The sequence below is a fragment of the Eumetopias jubatus genome, unplaced genomic scaffold (genome assembly GCF_037043125.1).
Source record: "Eumetopias jubatus isolate StellerSeaLion01/CBP00866 unplaced genomic scaffold, mEumJub1_p1.0 scaffold_4, whole genome shotgun sequence".
Lineage (NCBI taxonomy): Eukaryota > Metazoa > Chordata > Mammalia > Carnivora > Otariidae > Eumetopias > Eumetopias jubatus.
Genome location: NW_028274810.1, coordinates 104573557 through 104595239, shown reverse-complemented (window position 1 = coordinate 104595239; position 21683 = coordinate 104573557).

Sequence of the window (21683 nt, the reverse complement as noted above, 5' to 3'; positions counted from 1 at the left end):
AGGATGACTCTCTCACGGTCCCTCCCGCTCAGGTCCCTGGTGAGGTGGGGTGGGGGCTTGCTGGAGAGGTGCTGTGGTCAGAATTGTGCTGGGCGGTTCCCGTCTCCCTGCCAGCGATGTGTAGCAGCTGGATGCGGAGAACGGACACTAATGCTGGGGGCACAGAGCTCACAGCTGCAGGGCTGGAGAGGGGGTGCAGGGCTGGAGGGGGGGTGCATGGCTGGAGAGGGGGCACAGGGCTGGAGGGGGGCTCAGGGCTGGAGAGGGGGCTCAGGGCTGGAGAGGGGGGTGCAGGGCTGGAGAGGGGGCACAGGTCTGGAGAGTGGGCACAGGGCTGGAGAGAGGCTCAGGGCTGGAGATGAGGCTCAGGGCTGGAGAGGAGGCTCAGGGCTGGAGAGGAGGCTCAGGGCTGGAGAGGGGGGTGCAGGGCTGGAGAGGGGGCACAGGTCTGGAGAGAGGCTCAGGGCTGGAGAGGAGGCTCAGGGCTGGAGAGGGGGGCACAGGTCTGGAGAGTGGGCACAGGGCTGGAGAGGAGGCTCAGGGCTGGAGAGGGGGGTGCAGGGCTGGAGAGGGGGTGCAGGACATGTAGAGAGAGGAGGGCAGGTTTCTCCTTGGGTCCCTGACTGTGGTCCCGCGTGAGCCCCCTTCTCAGCTGGAGGTCCTCTTCCAGGGGCCATTTCTCAGTTCGTAATCCCTCGGTTGCTCCCTCCAGGTCAGGCTCCTCCCTTCTTTCCTTCTCGTATGATTTAGATCTCTGCTCTACCCCAGGGCACTGGTAGTTTGGGGGGTGGGTGGTGAGTGACAAGCCTTTGCTGGCCATCTATCTATCCTAATTGTGGACTCCAAGGTAATTACTCTAGCAATTTAACAGTCTGGCATAATTGCAAAGAGCAGCAGACCTCCCAGGCAGGCCAGTAGCAAATCATGCCCGCTCCCTGTGCTTCTGCTCGTTCCTTAACCTGGGAGGACCCTGGAGAGGGTCTTCTTGGACAAGGCATCCCTGAAGAAGGGCAGACACCCCTTCTGGGACACACCTTGCTTAGTGCAGAGGGTCCTCAGGGCCTCAAGTTCGGGTCTGGAGTCTCTCCCAGACGGGGGAACGGGGGGTTGCATTTTCCCAAAGTGTGTTTACAGCCAGCCCTGCACTCATGATGCCAGGCGGGTGCCCCCCTCATCCCCCAGCTCATGTCATGCCCTGCCCACATTGTCGTCACAGATTTTTTTTTTTTTATGTTAAAGTCAGTAGTGAGTTTTCCATGACCCCTTGATGAGAAGGTCAACATTACGGCTCCTTGAAGATGTCCATATTTTTCTCCTTTACTAGCACTGCCCCCTATCTAGTTAGACCTAGAGCCATTGGCTCCTGCACTACCCTCCCCCAGCCCCTCCAGGGACAATGAGGAGGGGAGCTCCCACCCAGACAGCAGGGGTTTCTGTCTTGTCTTTGCTGCTAGCTCCCCTTCCAGAGGAGTGCTCCCTGCGCCTTCCACCAAATGCTTGTTGAGCCAATGGGCCTGGCATAGCCCCTCCTCCCAGCCCTCTGCCTCTGCCCCAAGCCTCCCTCCCCTCCCGCCTGGATCAGCCATAGTGCAGGGAATGGGCTCCTGCCTCTGGACTCTCCCACTTACTCAGGAATATTAAGGGTATTCCATTTTTAGTCTGTATTACTTCCTGAGGATATCAAGCCACCAGGCTGAGGTCTTGTGGTGGCTCTGTCTCAACATTCTTGGAGACTTTTGTAGCGTCCCAAAGGGTGGGGCTTCCCAGTGTCTGCATTTTGGGAGTATATGGAATCTGTTGCTTTGGGAGCTGCTTTGGAAAGCCCCTAGTCCTTGTGATGTGAGGCCAGCATTTACCCTCCTTCTTGGGGGGAAGCTGGGACAGTGCAGTCCAATACAAATGTGTATCTTTTGTTCGCATGTGTCAAGTGTGCTGTTTAGAGATTGGCTATATCCACACAGAGATTAAAGGAGGGCTTTTGTCCTTTAAATGTGGACCTAGGCAGCCTGAGAAGCACTATTCTTGTTTATTATTATGCCAGGCTGAGCTTAGGGCATGTGCAGTGAACAGGTGAAGGTCAGGGATCACCTTGTTGAGCTCTGGAGTAGGGTGGGTGATGCAGAGAAACCATTGACTTGATGATTCCTTTAGATTTGGTGAGTCCCTGAAGCTTGGGGGAGAGGTGTGTGGTGGGAGATGGGGCTTCCTCTATGCAAAGGGACGAGAGCACAGACATTATTATTTGGGCATTTTTGGAAATGCTTCCCTGAGGCTGGAGGGTCTGGGGGACAAGAACGGGTCACTCACCACACCCCAAGCAGCTTTGATGATGCCCTAGCCTGCACATCAAAGCAGGATCCCTTAGCAAGACTTGCCTCGTCCCCCACAGACCTTCCTCTGTCATTTCTCTCTTTCCATTTCATTGGTTTCTGCCCTTGTCTCCATTTTGTCCTTTAGTCTTACTCTGCAGCTCCTTCTCTAGCTTAAGGTGAACCACAGGTTGTTTTTTTTAGATCTTTCTTCATTACAACATAATGATAAATTTCTGCCCTAAGTTTTGGTTAGCTAGATAGCTCAAATTCTGATATATTTTCACTATCATTAAATTCTAAATATTTAAAGAGAATCATTTTTCTATGAATTTAGACCTTTTAATTTTATTTAAATTTAAATTTATTTAAATTAATTAAAATTTATTTTATGGCTCAGCATAAGGTCTATCTTGCTAAACATTTTTAAAAAGAGCATATATTCTGTAGTTGGAAATAGTGTTCTATAAATATTAAGTGTCAATGGTCAATAGAGTTGTTCTGAGTATCTTTGTCATTATTAAATTTTTGCTCTAGTTATACTAACAATTGATGAAGAAGTGACCTTATAATCTATTATTGTTTCATTGATTTCTTCCATTATTTTTCTTAATTTGTTCCTTGTGGATTTTGAAACTCTGATAGTAGGCACATGTTTGTGATTGCTATGTCTTCCTGATGGAATGATTCTTTTATCATTATGAAATGTCCTCCACTATCCTGACAGTACTCTTTTTGAAGAGTATTGTCTTAGAGCCTTTTTATGATATTAATATAGCCACTTCAGCCTTTTTATACATACTTATTGCATAATTTGTCTTTTTTCTATTTATTTTCAACTTTGTCCCTCTCCATAACTTTCATGTCTTTTAGACAGCATATAGTTGAGTCTTGCTTTTTTAAAACCACTCTGAAATTCACTGCCTTGTAAATATTGGATCTAGTCCATTCACATTTAATGTAATCATTGATAAGGCTGAATTTAGGTTTACCAATATTATTTATTTTTTTTGTCCCCCTTTTTGTTCTTCTGTTCCAGCTTTCCTGTCTTTCTTATTTGAATATTTTTAGAATTCCATCCTAATATGTCTATTGACTTTTTAGATGTTCTTTCTTGCTGGTTTTTTTAAGGTGTTGCTCTAGGAGTTAGAATATACATACTTAAATTTTGAAGTCTACTTAAAGCTGACATTGCATGACTTCATGAGGGATGTGGAAATGTTGCAACTTTACAGATGAATTTAGCACTCCCTACCACCCTTAATGCTATAGTCCCTAAAAACACACATCGATGTACATTATAAAGTCCAGACAACAATGTTGATTTTTGCCTGGAACAGGCATATGTATTTTTAAAAATTTAGAGGAAGAAATATTCTTTTATATTTCCCCAGCTATTTACTATTTATCATCCTCTGTATTCCTTCCTGAAGAGCCAAATCTACCCCTGACATTATTTTCCTTTCATTCAGCTTGACAACTTCCTTTAATATTTTTCTACTGCAGGTATGCTGGCTGTGAATTCTGTTTCTCTATTTTTATTTAAAAATGTTTTTATTTCCTTTTAATTTTTGAAGGATATTTTCTGTGCCTATATAGATATCCTCTGTTGACAGGTTTCTGCCCCCCAGGATTTTCAAGATGTTGTTCCACTGTCAAATAGAAAAACTACATTGATTCTGGCCAAACATCTTCAATTATTTAAATTAGTTTTCCCATATATGTGGCTTATCATTTGTCTTTACTTGCTTCTAAGATTTCTACTTCATCCTTTTTTTCCAGCAGTTTGATTATTATGTGCCTAGGAAGGGTGTATTTATTTGTGGTTTGCTAACCTTCTTGAAAATATACATTCATGTCTTTCACCAAATTTGGGAAGTTGTTAGCCATTATTTCTTCAAATATTTTTCTACCTATTCTTTCTCTTGTCTCCAATTATATTTTAAATTCAGTCTCCAAGGCACTGTTCATTTATTTTCTAATATTTTTCTCTCTATTCTTTAGATTGGATAATTTCTATTGATCTATTTTCAGCTTCATTGACTTTTTATTGATCATTTCCATTCTGTTATTAAACCCATCCATTAAGTTTTTGTTTCACATATTCTAATTTTCAATTCCAAAGTTTCCATTTGATTTGTTTTTATATATTGGCTTCTCTGCTGAGAGTTCCTATCTTTTCAGTTGTTATCAGAGCATTTACTTTACCTCCTGGAGCACAGTTACAAAGCCTGTTTTTCAGTCCTTGTCTGTTAATTTCAACATCTGAGTCATCATGGTGTTGGTCTCTGTTGAGTATCTTTTTACTTGAGAATGAGTCCCACTTTCCTGGTTTTCTTGTATGTTGAGTAATTTTGGATGGTATCCTGGACATCATGAATACTGTGTTGAGACTGGTTTCTGTTATAGTTCTCTAAGAAGTATTATTGTTTAGGTTTGGTGTGCAAATTAGCTTGGATAGACTCAAACTACAAACCCTTTCACCTACAGGTAGCAGTAGCTCTGATCTCAGTTCAGTCCTTTGTTTTTGTTGTTTCTTCTTTAACTGGGTTGTTTGCAGTTTGCAGTATGCACGGCAGCTTAAATGTTGGTTAGAGACCCGGCATTTACATGTAGAATCAGGGGCTCCCCTTGTCTTGGTGTATTCCTTATGAGTTTCTCTACTCACTCACCATCATCTGTGACAACCCTGGCCTTTTCTTTTCCTGGGCAGAGAGATGGTGGGTTTTCTATCAGAGCTTTAGCTCACTCTACGTTGCTGGAATTAACATAAATACGGGGGACTCATCATGTACTGGTTCCTTCTTCCAAGTTCAGGCTCCCTCCCAAAATTTTCCTGCTTTTGTTCACTTTGTTCAGGCTTCATATAGGTTTTTAGTTGTTGTCGTTGTTGTTGTGAAACTTTATAATCATTTTCTGTGGAAAGATTGGTCTCCTGGGAGCTTACTCTACAACCTCAATAAATATTTATTTCTTTTGTTTTGTTTTTTATTTATGTAGTTTTTGTATTAGTTTTGTCTTTGAACCCCTGGGGAATGGGGAAACATGACTCTAATTCTGCCAGGTTTGGAATGGGGCTGGGAAGGGGGGGGATTGGGAAGGATAATGTGGGAATGTGAGAAAGTAGAAAGTGCTGGTTAGGTGGCACCTGCACCCCTGCTTCAAACACAGCAACTAGGAATTTTTTGCTATTTTATATATGGACATCCCAAGTAAGATTTTATTGTAAAACTGTTATTGACTAAAATATATTCCAAAGCCATTTGTCTAAATATTCTCCAAGTTTGGATGCCCTGAGAGACTTGACTGACTTCAAGGGGCTTTAGTCATGCTGTATTAGAACCCCGGTTCCTGAGCCAGACTGACCTGTATTTGAATCTCACATTGTCACATACTGGCTGCATGGCCTGGGGTTAGTGCTTGAATATACTCCTCCATTTCTTCACAGGGTATATCTGGAAGTGACAAGGGTGTGGTGCTGAATCTGCCTGCTTGAGAAAGCTCTGGTGGAGATGCAGCAGGAGGTGGTGTTGGGAGGCCAGGAGGAAAGAGATACCCTTGTCGGGCTAGCTGCTTGTCCAGGTCCAGCCGCGTTGTAAGGTCGTCATCAGATGTGATTTTCCAAGTGCCACCTCATTGCTGCAGGCACAAATGAGACCCAGAAGTTATTGGAAATCTATATGGAGTCTTGTCCTATGTCAGGCTCTTTCTTTTCCCTCCTCCAAGCAAAGGAAAGCTAACTGGACAGGGAGCAGGGAAAATGTTTTGCTTTGGCTCAAACCTTTAAATCGTTTGTAGCTCAGAGGCTTGTCCTCATTTGCGAAGCAGGATTTAAACTTTGTGTGGGTGGAGGTGGGATGTGTGGGGAGGAGGGGAAGTCAGCCTTTAGGCTTAGCCCCAAGGGACCCTCCCATCAATTGAAGCTAACCCTAGGTAGTCCATACTCTAACTTACCCTGATGATTTTCATTTTTTGTTCACCACTCAGCACTTCCTAATACGCACAAAGATTTTCCCCCCAGACTCAAAAAGGGAAATTTGCTGAATTTCAAGTCTGAGTTAACCCCCTTTGTCCACAGGGTTCCAGGATCTGCAGTCTCTTAGCAGAGAGGCTGCAAAATCTGATTAAGATTTTTCTTAGAGATCAACAAAGATCTCTGGTATTTTTTGTTTGTTTGTTTTAATCAAAATCAGCCAATTTCTGGGAAAGACCAAGCCATGTGAGATGCTCTTTGCAAATTTAAAGCCCTCCACTGCCCTCCCTGTGACCCATGCTTACCTGTGGGATGAGTGTGGGGCTCTTACTGCCCCTTATTGTCATCGCTCAGTTTACAACCACAGAAGCAGGGTTTGATGTCTGTCCCTCTGTGGACCATCTGAGGAAGGGAGGTCCATGGTCCAGACAGAAGCAAGATCTTGGTCTGTTCTACATTGAGAAGGTCCAGCTCCAAGCCAGGGACCTAAGGAAGGGAGAAAAATGTAGCCGGTGGGTGAGAAGTTAGAGTATCCCATCTGGGATATCTCTCAGACAAATGGGTTCTCAGGAAGGGCTGCAGAACCTCAGTGTGGTTCCTGTAGCTAGTACATCACAAGCACTAAGTAAGTGGTTGATGAATGAATGCATGAGTAAGTGAATGAATGAGATGGGATTCTGCCACCTTTACCTTTCATCCCCCTCAGGTCCTGGCTCAGGGCAGGGTACATAGAAAGTACTTGGTAAATATTGAGTTAATTACAGTGCTGCCTTAGGCCCTGCAGGAATTCTGGAATTCAGAGCCTTTGCCATCCTGGAGGCTATGCACATGCCTCAGGACGGACCACACCTGAGTTGATTTACACTTGGGCACTTTCACAGGGCCCCTTCTTTGCCAGTCCTGTTGTGAATGCTAACCTAAATTCTGACTCATTATCTCAGACCCTACTGGGTAATGGAAACTGAACTGATACATTGACTTATAACAAGGAATTCGTGGTGGTTGTGGAAATACAGATGTTACTCTTCCACAGAAGGGGTAGTTGGGAAAATTTAAAAATCTTCAAGGAGAGCTTTGAGGTGATGTTTTTACTGTGACCATAGGCAGGGAAAGATATCAGGGCAGGTTTGGCAGTCTTAAAGCCATTCATAGCACAGAGTTGTGCATTAGGCAACGCAGAGCCTTTCCCTCCATCTGACCCAAATTCATACCACTCAGGGGTGGACGTGGACAAGCACATCAGGTTTCAAGATTTTTATTAGAGAGAGAGAGAGAGGAGGGGCAGATGGTGAGGGGGAAACAGACTCCCCACAGAGCAGGGAGCTTGATGTGGGGCTTGATTCCAGGACCCCAAGGTCGTGGCCCGAGCTGAAGGCAGATGCTTAACCGACTGAGCCACCCAGGCGCCTCTCTCCACATTTGTGTCTTAAGGTGGGCTTCACTGTGGAGCCTGAGGAGTGACTCCACCTGAACAAATTTTCCTCCAGGCAACTTCATGGAAACAAAGTTTTATGTGGCAGATAACGAGAAGTGCAGCTGTAAAATCCTAAAGGGATGAAAATAATTTCCGAAGAGATCTTGAAAATTTGTTAGAATGAGAAAGTCACATTGATTCCTTCAATTATGATGAGGAACATGCATCTGTAACATGCATTTTAATAGGCATTAAAGACATTTTAATGAGAAAACAATTTAAAAGTTGATAAACATGTGTTTTTTGTTGGTACGCAGCAGAGATTTTTGGGGGGTGGGGCACTGGGGGTTTGGAGGATCATTAACACCAGTTTGCTTTATTTTTTTTCTTTAAAGTTTTTATTGTTAATCACCATACATTACATCATTAGTTTTTGATGTAGTGTTCCATGATTCATTGGTTGTGCATAACACTCAGTGCTCCATGCAGAACGTGCCCTCTTTAATACCCATCACCAGGCTAACCCATCCCCCCATCCCCCTCCCCTCTAGAACCCTCAGTTTGTTTCTCAGAGTCCATCATCTCTCATGGTTCATCTACCCCTCCACTTTCCCCCCCTTCATTCTTCCCCTCCTGCTATCTTCTTTTTTTTTTCTTAACATATATTGCATTATTTGTTTCAGAAGTACAGATCTGTGATTCATCAGTCTCGTACAATTCACAGTGCTCACCGTAGCACATACCCTCCCCAATGTCTATCACCCAGCCACCCCATCCCTCCCACCCCCAACCACTCCAGCAACCCTCAGTTTGTTTCCTAAGATTAAGAATTCCTCATATCAGTGAGGTCATATGATACATGTCTTTCTCTGATTGACTTATTTCACTCAGCATAAAACCCTCCAGTTCCATCCACGTCATTGCCAATGGCAAGATCTCATTCCTTTTGATGGCTGCATAATATTCCATTGTGTATATAGATACCACCTCTTCTTTATCCATTCATCTGTCGATGGACATCTTGGCTCTTTCTACAGTTTGGCTATTGTGGACATTGCTGCTATAAACATCGGGGTGCACATACCCCTTCGGATCCCTACATTTGTATCTTTGGGGTAAATACCCAGTAGTGCAATTGCTGGATCGTATGGTAGCTCTATTTTCAACTTTTTGAGGAACCTCCGTACTGTTTTCCAGAGTGGTTGCACCAGCTTGCATTCCCACCAACAGTGTAGGAGGGTTTCCCTTTCTCCGCATCCCCACCAACATCTGTTGTTTCCTGACTTGTTAATTTTAGCCATTCTGACTGGTGTGAGGTGGTATGTCATGGAGGTTTTGATTTGGATTTCCCTGATGCCGAGCGATGTTGAGCACTTTTTCATGTGCCTGTTGGCCATTTGGATGTCTTCTTTGGAGAAATGTCTGTTCATGTCTTCTGCCCATTTCTTGATTGGATTATTTGTTCTTTGGGTGTTGAGTTTGATAAGTTCTTTATAGATTTTGGATACTAGCCCTTTATCTGATATGTCATTTGCAAATACCTTCTCCCATTCTGTCAGTTGTCTCTTGGTTTTGTGGACCGTTTCTTTTGCTGTGCAAAAGCTTTTTATCTTGATGAAATCCCAATAGTTCATTTTTGCCCTTGCTTCCCCTGCCTTTGGTGATGTTTCTAGGAAGAAGTTGCTGTGGCTGAGGTCAAAGAGGTTGCTGCCTGTGTTCTCCTTTAGGATTTTGATGGACTCCTGTCTCACATTTAGGTCTTTCAACCATTTTGAGTACCAGGTTGCTTTATTAGATACCGTGTTGTTCTGAATATTTTAGCAGCTGTAAAGTTCAGACTGGGTGCCCGAGGATTTGGGTGTGACTATGTATAGGGTCTATTATTGAGGGAAGAATGAGAACATCTGTTTCAGAAGTAGACTGATGTCAAGCCCCAGCACACTGGTGTCCAACAACAAATATCACATGACTCAGAACACTCGTTATTCCTGCTCAAAACAATGTGGCTTGAGAACAGGGCAAAGAAGCCTGAGAATGTAGTGTCACAAGAACTTGGGCTTGGTCGGGGAGAAAACCATAGGTCACCTGGTGTGGGAAATCAGCTGCCTTTTTTTTTTTTTTAAAGATTTATTTATTTATTTATTTGAGAGAAAGAATGAGAGAGAGAGAGAGAGCACATGAGAGGGGGGAGGGTCAGAGGGAGAAGCAGACTCCCTGACGAGCAGGGAGCCTGATGCGGGACTCGATCCTGGGACTCCAGGATCATGACCTGAGCTGAAGGCAGTCGCTTAACCAACTGAGCCACCCAGGTGCCCGAAATCAGCTGCCTTTTAAGGGCTCTGTCTTTGGAGACTTTTTTGGCCAGAATTTTGTCTCTTGGTGCAACCACTGTGCTAACTCTGGTACTGAGAAAGAGGCACCAGCTGGTCTAACAACCTTGAACAACGGCTGGTTCTGAGGCTGGTCAGCTGGATGTGGCATGTGACCATTGCTCCTTAGAGGTTCCACCCACCGATTATGTGGCAGTTAATAATAGTAGCTTATAGATATTCAGACTTACAACATGCCTGACACCATGTTCAACGTCCTACCTGGACTTCTATATTAGCTTTCCATTGCCGTGCAACCAATTACCAAATTGAATAGCTTAAAATGATAAACTGTTTTTTATCTCATAGTTTCTATAGGTCAGAAGTCCAGGTAGGGCTTAGCTGGGTCCTCTGCACGGGGTCCCACCAGGCTGCAGTCATGGTGTCAGCTGGGCTGTGTTCGCATCAGAGGCTTGACTGAGGAGGGATTAGTGCCTACTTTTCCTTACATGGTTGGTAGAATTCATTTCCTTGCAATTACAGAGCTCATGGAGACTTTCTTCTTCGTGGCCATCAAAAGAGAGCCTGCCACTTGGAATCTCTGACCTCAGGGAGGGCTCCTGTCTCCTTTTTAAAGAGCACCCCTGATTGGGCTGGGCCCACCCAGGATAATATCCCTTCTGATGAACTCAAAGCCCAGTGATAAGGGATCTTACTTACATCTGAAAAATCCCTTCACATTTGCCACATTCTATTTATTAGAAGCAGGCCACAAGTCTCACCCACATTTAAAGGGAGGGGACCACACACAGGCAAGGATACTGGGGAGCAAGAATCAATAATAAGATCACTCCAGGGTGTGTTCAGCATAATTCCAATACCCACCACAACCCAATGAGCTGGATGCTGTTACTCTCCTCATTCTACCAGTGAGGAGACAAAACTTGCAAACATAAAGTGGCTTGTTTAAAGTCACCCAAACTAGACATTGGTTCAGCTGGGATTCAAACACAGAATGTTTGATTCCAGAGCCCTGCATGATAATATCCCGTGTTTCCCTGGTTAGAGAATAATGAGGCAGAAGAGCCCCATGAAAAAGGTCATAAGGACTCTGTCATGTGTAATGGATATCGTAAAAATAATGGGGTGAATTTGCTCATTGACATAAGCAAGTACTGAATAAACGTTAACTACCAGGTTATTCTCATGTTTTATTTTTTTACTACAGAAATAAAATTTAACAGAATTTCTTTGGCTGGTAGAAATGCACAGTAGCTGGAGTGAGAAGGCATACAGGAATCAAGGTTAACAAAAGCTTACATAAAGGACCACTCAAACTGTATTTCACTGTTGATCTTGAGAGAATCAGGATGACATATTCATTGAGCAGCCCTAGGGTTTTCCCACACATTATCTCAGATTGTCTTCCAAGCATTCCTCTGAGCATTACCATCATTTCCACAATAAAGATGGAGAAATAGAAAGTCATTGGTTGAGTGACTTGTGCCAGGTTACACAGCTAGTAAGTTGCAGAGAGAGGTAAGGTTTGCACCTGAGTCCAAAGTTAGCACACGGTTCAGTTTTGGTGCATGGCAGTCATGACGAGCTGTATTCTATAGCACTACTGTGACTTGTGTTTGCTCATATAGAGCCTGAGTTTCTTGAGGGCTGGACCCATCCTTGTACCCTGTGCCCTGCAGGATCTGACACAGCTGGCTGACCCATTCACTGAAACCTGAGTTTCCAGCTTGTCATGGAGGTACTATTGAGTAGGCATGGGGACCTAAGAGTCAACTAGAGACTAGCATGTTGCATACACAGCTCCATGTGTATGCATGGGTCCAAGGGTTCTGCTGCCCTAAGCTAGGCAATGGCAGAAAAGTGCTATCTCAAAGGGGTGTTGAACAATGGTTGTGCACATTGATGTCAGGTCACCAGTCAGCTCAGGTTTACTTCCTGGGTTTATGTTGGGTTTGGGATGGGAGTGGGCATGCAGGTGGGCACAGGGATTGGGGTGGCCTTCTTCTTGGCCTTAGCCTCTCTTCAGAGTTTGGGTTTGTTTCCCTTGCTTCTGGGCAGGTGGGTCATAGAGTCAGGCTGTGAATCCTGTTTCAACTCATGTTTTTGTGTGGATCAGGCCAGGACACCTTTCTACCCCTTAAACTTCATAGTCGTGTCATAGGCCTACCTCTTTCTTCTGCGCTCTCCCCTGTGCTTTCTGGACCACAGCAGTGGATGCTGAGATGGGTCTTAGGCCCAGGAGATCACAGCCCCATCATCCCTGGCTTCTAATCCTCTGTCCCAGGCAAGGACCTAACTTTTTCTTTCCTCTTACCTGCAAGAAATTAAGACCATTGATAACTTATTAAATCAGGCTCTTGCCACTTTACACCCAGATCACTTTCTGAGTCCTAGGAAGGACAGTGAGGGCTTTGGAGGGTAGGGCATGAGAAGAGAAGCAAATGAACTGCAGAAGAAGAGCAGGGAGTTCATTGGAGATGCATTTTCCACTTAAAGGGATGTTCAGGAAAGGGCACCTTTTAGAATCTACCAAAACATGCCTGAGGTTTACCAGAAAGCTTTGTGAATCACAAACCCAGGCAATGGCTTATGATCAATCTGGTTTAAATACATCTCTCCCCAGAGCTGCCAGACACATGAGCTATTGGTAATTATACTTTCAAGAGCAAAATCCCCCAGTTTCACATATTTTATAGGGAGCACAGTTTCCTCTGTCTTTCTTGCTTTCATTCTCTCTCTCCCTCTCCTCCTGTGTCTAAATTTTGTGTGCCCGAGAGAGATGTAGATGTAACAGAGAATTAACTGCATTTGGGGAGGTGACTTGTGTATCCAGCCTTACAAATCGCCCAAAGCAATCCTACTTTCTTGATTCTTGCATGTAGATGCTTCTCTAATGACCGTTCTGTGCATGGATTCTATTAACCTCAGTCAGCAGCTTCCTAAGTAGATGGCAGATCCTTTAGTGCCAGAGATTTCTGTTATATCCTTCTTAAGAGCTGCTACAGCTCCAGGTATAATATCTGATGCACAAAGGAATGCATACATGTTTGTTGGTTGATTTAAAATGGACTCAGATGAAATAGTATTTCAGAAACAGGAGCAGTTGGTGTTGGGTGAAATAGTTTAATATCTCAACTCCTTAACATGGTAGAGCAATCTGTAAGATTCCCAAGCATCCTGTGAGGGATATTACATATTATTGTAATATGACATATGCATGCGCTGTGCACAGGGCAGTGCTAGGGGGATATGATGGTACTAGCAGTAGGTTAACATCTAGTACCTCTCATGTGCTATGAAGGGACACGTGCTTCTCCTTGGCCCACTCCCTCCACTTTTAAAATCACAGAATCTTGGTTTGTTCAGTGTGGCATGTGCCCAGTTGGAAGTAAAGCCACATGACCTAGTTTCAGCCAATAAGACCCAAATGAAAGTTACTGGGGAGAGTTACCAGAGAGAGCCCTTCCCAGACAAAAATGCAAGGGCTTGCTGGGGTAAGATCTTTTCCCTTCACTCCTTCAACCTTCTCTTTAATTCCTGCCTGGAAACTGGAAGTAATGCCTGGAGGCACAGCTCAGGGCAATGAGCATAAAAGCCATAGTAAAGATAGTGGAGCAGAAGAGAAAAGAACCAGGGTCTCGGACGTCACTGCTGATCATCTCCCCAGCTCAGGACTGTGCACCCCTGTTGCATGAGTTATGTTAAACTCCTTCACAGTTTCAGCCACTGTTGGAAGATTTCCTGTAATCTGAAGCTCACTGTGTCCCCATGTGCTGCCACCACTCTTCCTGTTAACCCCATTGGTTGGGTATTATTAATTATGTTCTGCAAATAAGAAAGTCACAGCTCAGCAAGGTTTATCACATGCCTAAGATCACAGAGCCAGAGAGCAGTGAGCCTGCACATGAATCTCTTATTCCAAAGCCCCAATCCTGTATTTTCTCTCTAGGTATGAAGAAGGGAAAAGGGCTAGATCTGTATAAGAGAATTACATTTACTCATTGGATTATTCATTCAACAAATACTAATTGAGATCTGTCCCTGGTGACATTCTCATGAGTAAGGCCTCCTGCTCCTAAGCTCTTCTCTCCTGCAGGAATTTTGTGTCTTGCTTTTCACTAAGGGCACCAGCCTCTTCACCATTCTGCCCAGGCTTTCAGTGTTCCTGTTGGACCAATAGCATCCTAGGGAAATGAGCTGTGGTGGAAATAGGGACCAGGGAAAGTTTTATCCATTTGCTACTTACTGAATCATGGACACCAATTATCTACGAGACAAAGTTAACTTGGGTTTTCAATTAAAAAGAACATTCGGGACCAGCATCTCAATGTTGATGTAGCTGCCAGGATGAAAGCAATATAAATCCAGTGGGTTAGGTGTGATTGCTGCTTTCATGTCTGGCTTAGAAAGGCAAAGGTGGGTGCACCTGTGAAGAGGTCCCCACCTCCATTTGCATATTTTCTAGTTGGTTTTGAAAGGAGTCTGCAGGTTAGAGACAGGAACTGCATAGTCAAATGGCGTGGCTGCTGCCAAATTAAGGGACTTAAATAAAAACTAACAAAAGCAAATGTTCAGTAAGTGCACACCTGTTCTTGGCTTGTGCTAAGCACTTCAGCTACATTGCCTCACTTTACCCCAAGAAAATCACATGGGTTGTTATTATTGCAATTACCATTGCAGAGGTGAGAAATCATGGGATGGCCAGAGAGGCCAAATGGCAAGCTCAAGACCACACAGTAACATAGATTACAGATATCTGGCCCAGACTCTCTTCCTTTGTCATCAGGCTGTGAGAAGGGAAGTCTGAAGCAGCTGCATAAAGCCAAATGTGTCTACTAATCGCTTAATGAACATCCCTGATAGATGCTCGGATTCAAAATCAGTAAGACTAGATGCTTCTTTCTGGGGGAGACTAGGCTAGGGTAAGGAAGTGATGAATTCACTGAAAAAACACATCAGATATTATATAAGAAAATATTTCCAAACCCTCTGCTTACAGCCCTATCAATTCCAGCTGTGTTTGCCACAACTTGTTTCCCTAAAGTCAAGAACTCAACAACTTCTTGAGACCAACGACATGTAAGATTTACTGACTGCCTTTTATGTGCCAGATTTTATTCAGTTTACCTCATTTACACCACACAATGTCTCTAGGAGGGCTCTCTTTGTTTAGGCTGTCCTCAGAAGCAGATCCAGAGGCAACAATTCAAGTGCAGGTTGTTTATTGGGGAGGAGTATGGGAAATGGATACAGGAAAAAGAAGGCATTTCCAAAGGTCTGTTATCAAGGGGTGTCTGGAGCTTAATTCCACAGGGAATCTCTGGGAAATGGTGTAAAATATGTCTCTAATTTACTATGATGGTGATGATGGTGATGATGTAATGATAGTGATGGTGATGATGTAATGATCATGGTGTTGGTGATGATGGGGATGATGTAATGATGATGGTGATGATGATGTAATGATGATGGTGATGACGGTGGTGATGATGGTGATGGTGATGATGTAATGATGATGGTGGTGGTGGGGATGATGATGATGATGTAATGATGGTGATGATGGTGATGGTGACGATGGTGATAGTGGTGATGTAGTGATGATGATGGTGATCATGATGGGGGTGGTGATGATGGTGATAGTAATGATGATGGTGATGACTGTGATGATGGTGATGATGACCATAGTGATGATGGTGATGATGACACTCATTATGATGATGACAATAATAATGGTGGTGATGATGATGACGGTGATTATGGTGGTGGTGGTGATGATGGTGGTGGTGATGATGATGATGGAGATGATGGTGATGATGTTGATAGTAGTGATGTAGTGATGATGATGATGATGGTGATGGTGATGGTGATGATGGTGATGGTGATGATGCTGATAGTGATGGTGATTATGATGATGGTGATGATTCTTTTCTTTAAATTTTTTATTGTTATGTTAATCACCATATATTACATCATTAGTTTTTGATGTAGTGTTCCATGATTCATTGTTTGTGCATAACACCCAGTGCTCCACGCAGAACGTGCCCTCTTTAATACTCACCACCAGGCTAGCCCATCCCCCCACCACCCTCCCCTCTAGAACCCTCAGTTTGTTTTTCAGAGTCCATCGTCTCTTATGGTTCATCTCTCTCTCCGATTTACTCCCCTTCATTCTTCCCCTCTTGCTATCTTCTTCTTCTTTTCTTTTTCTTAACATATATTGCATTATTTATTTCAGAAGTACAGATCTGTGATTCAAGAACCTTGCCTAATTCACAGTGTTCACCATAGTACATACCCTCCCCAATGTCTATCACCCAGCCACCCCATCGCTCCCACCCCCCACCACTCCAGCAACCCTCAGTTTGTTTCCTGAGATTAAGAATTCCTCATATCAGTGAGGTCATATGATACATATCTTTCTCTGATTGACTTATTTCACTCAGCATAACACCCTCCAGTTCCATCCACGTCATTACCAATGGCAAGATCTCATTCCTTTGGATGGCTGCATAATATTCCATTGTGTATATATACCACAACTTCTTTTTTTTTATTTTTTAACTGTTATGTTAATCACCATATATTACATAATTTGTTTTGGTGTAGTGTTCCATGATTCATTGTTTGTTCATAACACCCAGTGCTCCATGCAGAATGTGCCCTCTTTAATACCCATCACCAGACTAACCCATCCCCCTACCCTCCTCCCCTCTAGAAACCTCAGTTTGTTTTTCAGAATCCATCATCTCTCCTGGTTCATCTCCCCCTCTGACTTACTCCCCTTCATTCTTCCTCTCCTGCTATCTTCTTCTTTTTCTTTTTTCTTAAAATATGTTGCGTTATTTGTTTCAGAAGTACAGATCTGTGATTCAACAGTCTTACACAATTCACAGTGCTCACCGTAGCACATATTACCCAATGTCTATCACCCAGCCACCCCATCCCTCCCACCCCCGACCACTCCAGCAACCCTCAGTTTGTTCCTGAGATTAAGAATTCCTCATATCAGTGAGGTCATATGATACATGTCTTTCTCTGATTGACTTATTTCACTCAGCATAACACCCTCCAGTTCCATCCACGTCGTTGCAAATGGCAAGATCTCATTCCTTTTGATGGCTGCCTAATATTCCATTGTGTATATATACCACCTCTTCTTTATCCATTCATCTGTCGATGGACATCTTGGCTCTTTCCACAGTTTGGCTATTGTGGACATTGCTGCTATAAATATTGGGGTGCACGTACCCCTTCGGATCCCTACATTTGTATCTTTGGGGTAAATACCCAGTAGTGCAATTGCTGGATCGAATGGTAGCTCTAATTTCAACTGTTTGAGGAACCTCCATACTGTTTTCCAGAGGGGTTGCACCAGCTTGCATTCCCACCAACAGTGTAGGAGGGTTCCCCTTTCTCCACATCCCCGCCAACATCTGTCGTTCCCTGACTTGTTAATTTTAGCCATTCTGACGGTGTGAGGTGGTATCTCATTGAGGTTTTGATTTGGATTTCCCTGATGCCGAGCGATGTTGAGCACTTTTTCATGTGTCTGTTGGCCATTTGGATGTCTTCTTTGGAAAAATGTCTGTTCATGTCTTTTGCCCATTTCTTGATTGGATTATTTGTTCTTTGGGTGTTGAGTTTGATAAGTTCTTTATAGATTTTGGATACTAGCCCTTTATCTGATATGTCATTTGCAAATATTTTCTCCCATTCTGTCGGTTGTCTTTTGGTTTTGTGGACTGTTTCTTTTGCTGTGCAAAAGCTTTTAATCTTGATGAAATCCCAATAGTTCATTTTTGCCCTGGCTTCCCGTGCCTTTGGCGATGTTTCTAGGAAGAAGTTGCTGCGGCTGAGGTCGAAGAGGTTGCTACCTGTGTTCTCCTTTAGGATTTTGATGGACTCCTGTCTCACGTTTAGGTCTTTCAACCATTTGGAGTCTATTTTTGTGTGTGGTGTAAGGAAATGGTCCAGTTTCATTCTTCTGCATGTGGCTGTCCAATTTTCCCAACACCATTTGTTGAAGAGACTATCTTTTTTCCATTGGACATTCTTTCCTGCTTTGTCAAAGATGAGTTGACCATAGAGTTGAGGGTCCATTTCTGGGCTCTCGATTCTGTTCCATTGATCTATGTGTCTGTTTTTGTGCCAGTACCATGCTGTCTTGATGATGACAGCTTTGTAATAGAGCTGGAAGTCCGGAATTGTGATGCCGCCAGCTTTGCTTTTCTTTTTCAAGATTCCTCTGGCTATTTGGGGTCTCTTCTGGTTCCATACAAATTTTAGGATTATTTGTTCCATTTCTTTGAAAAAAGTGGATGGTATTTTGATGGGGATTGCACTGAATGTGTAGATTGCTCTAGGTAGCATTGACATCTTCACAATGTTGGTTCTTCCAATCCATGAGCATGGAACGTTTTTCCATTTCTTTGTGTCTTCTTCAATTTCTTTCATGAGTATTTTATAGTTTTCTGAGTACAGATCCTTTGCCTCTTTGGTTAGATTTATTCCTAGGTATCTTATGATTTTGGGTGCAATTGTAAATGGGATCGACTCCTTGATTTGTCTCTCTTCTGTCTTGTTGTTGGTGTATAGGAATGCCACTGATTTCTGTGCATTGATTTTATATCCTGCTACTTGACTGAATTCCTGTATGAGTTCTAGCAGTTTTGGGGTGGAGTCTTTTGGGTTTTCCACATACAGTATCCTATCATCTGCAAAGAGTGAGAGTTTGACTTACTCTTTGCCGCTTTGGATGCCTTTGATTACTTTTTGTTGTCTGATTGCTGTGGCTAGGACTTCTAATACTATGTTGAATAGCAGTGGTGAGAGTGGACATCCCTGCCGCGTTCCTGACCTTAGGGGAAAAGCTCTCAGCCTTTCCCCATTGAGAATGATATTCGCTGTAGGTTTTTCATAGATGGCTTTTATGATATTGAGGTATGTACCCTCTATCCCTATACTCTGAAGAGTTTTGATCAAGAAAGGATGCTGTATTTTGTCAAATGTTTTTTCTGCATCTATTGAGAGGATCATATGATTCTTGTTCTTTCTTTTGTTAATGTATTGTATCACGTTGATTGATTTGCGGATGTTGAACCAGCCTTGCAGCCCAGGGATAAATCCCACTTGGTCATGGTGAATAATCCTTTTAATGTACTGTTGGATCCTATTGGCTAGTATTTTGGTGAGAATTTTTGCATCCATGTTCATCAAGGATATTGGTCTGTAATTCTCCTTTTTGATGGGGTCTTTGTCTGGTTTTGGGATCAAGGTAATGCTGGCCTCATAAAATGAGTTTGGAAGTTTTCCTTCCATTTCTATTTTTTGGAACAGTTTCAGGAGAATAGGTATTAATTCTTCTTGAAATGTCTGATAGAATTCCCCTGGGAAGCCATCTGGCCCTGGGCTTTTGTTTCTTGGGAGATTTTTGATGACTGTTTCAATTTCCTTAGTGGTTATAGGTCTGTTCACGTTTTCTATTTCTTCCTGGTTCAATTTTGGTAGTTGATACATCTCTAGGAATGCACCCATTTCTTCCAGGTTATCTAATTTGCTGGCATAGAGTTGCTTATAATATGTTCTTAGAATTGTTTGTATTTCTTTGGTGTTGGTTGTGATCTCTCCTCTTTCATTCATGATTTTGTTGATTTGGGTCATTTCTCTTTTCTTTTTGATCATTCTGGCCAGGGGTTTATCAATCTTGTTAATTCTTTCAAAGAACCAGCTCCTAGTTTCGTTGATCTGTTCTACTGTTCTTTTTGTTTCTAGTTCATTGATTTCTGCTCTGATCTTTATGATTTCTCTTCTCCTGCTGGGTTTAGGCTTTATTTGCTGTTCTTTCTCCAGCTCCTTTAGGTGTAGGGTTAGGTTGTGTATTTGAGACCTTTCTTGTTTCTTGAGAAAGGCTTGTATTGCTATATACTTTCCTCTCAGGACTGCCTTTGCTGTATCCCAAAGACTTTGAACAGTTGTGTTTTCATTTTCATTGGTTTCCATGAATTTTTTTAATTCTTCTTTAATTTCTTGGTTGACCCATTCATTCTTTAGTAGGATGCTCTTTAGCCTCCATATATTTGAGTTCTTTCCGACTTTCCTCTTGTGATTGAGTTCTAGTTTCAAAGCACTGTGGTCTGAAAATATGCAGGGAATGATCCCAACCTTTTGGTACCGATTTAGACCTGATTTGTGACCTAGGATGTGATCTATTCTGGAGAATGTTCCATGGGCACTAGAGAAGAATGTGTATTCCGTTGCTTTGGGATGGAATGTTCTGGATATGTCTGTGAAGTCCATTTGGTCCAGTGTGTCATTTAAAGTCTTTATTTCCTTGTTGAACTTTTGCTTAGATGATCTGTCCATTTCAGTCAGGGGGGTGTTAAATTCCCTCACTATTATTATATTGTTGTCAATGTGTTTCTTTGCTTTTGTTATTAATTGCCTTATATAATTGGCTGCTCCCATGTTAGGGGCATAGATACTGACAATTGTTAGATCTTCTTGATGGATAGACCATTTAAGTAAGATATAGTGACCTTCCTCATCTCTTATTACAGTCTTTGTTTTAAAATCGAATTTGTCTGATATAAGAATTGCCACCCCAGCTTTCTTTTGGTGTCCATTAGCATGGTAAATTGTTTTCCACCCCCTCACTTTCAATCTGGGGCTGTCTTTGGGTCTAAAATGAGTCTCTTGCAGACAGCATATTGATGGGTCTTGTTTTTTAATCCAATCTGATAGCCTGTGTCTTTTGATTGGGGCATTTAGCCCATTTACTTTCAGGGTAACCATTGAAAGATATGAATTTAGTGCCACTGTATTGCCTGTAAGGTGACTGTTACTCTATATTGTCTGTGTTACTTTCTGGTCTATGCTTCTTTTAGGCTCTCTGGTTAGAGGACCCCTTTCAAGATTTCTTGGAGGGCTGGTTTCGTGTTTGCAAATTCCTTTAGTTTTTGTTTGTCCTGGAAGCTTTTTATCTCTCCTGTTTTCAATGAGAGCCTAGCTGGATATAGTATTCTTGGCTGCATATTTTTCTCGTTTAGTGCTCTGAAGATATTATGCCAGTCTTTTCTGGCCTGCCAGGTCTCTGTGGATAGGTCTGTTGCCAGTCTAATGTTTCTACCATTATGGGTTACATATCTCTTCTCCCAAGCTGTTTTTAAGATTTTCTCTTTGTCTCTGAGACTCGTAAGTTTTACTATTAGATGTCGGGGTGTTGATGTATTTTTATAGATTTTGAGAGGGGATTCTCTGTGCCTCCTGGATTTTGATGCCTGTTTCCTTCCCCACATTATGGAAGTTCTCTGCTATAATTTGCTCCAATATACCTTCTGTCCCTCTCTCTCTCTCTTCTTCTTCTGGGATCCCAATTATTCTAATGTTGTTTCATCTTATCGTATTGCTTATCTCTTGAATTCTGCCCTCGTGATCCAGAAGTTGTTTATCTCTCTTTTTCTCAGCTTCTTTATTTTCCATCATTTGGTCTTCTATATCGCTAATTCTCTCTTCTGCCTCATTTATCCTTGCAGTTAGTGCCCCCATTTTTGATGGCACCTCATTAATATCCTTTTTGATTTCGACTTGGTTAGATTTTAGTTCTTCTATTTCTCCAGGAAGGGTTTCTCTGATAACTCCATGCTTTTTTTTCAAGTCCA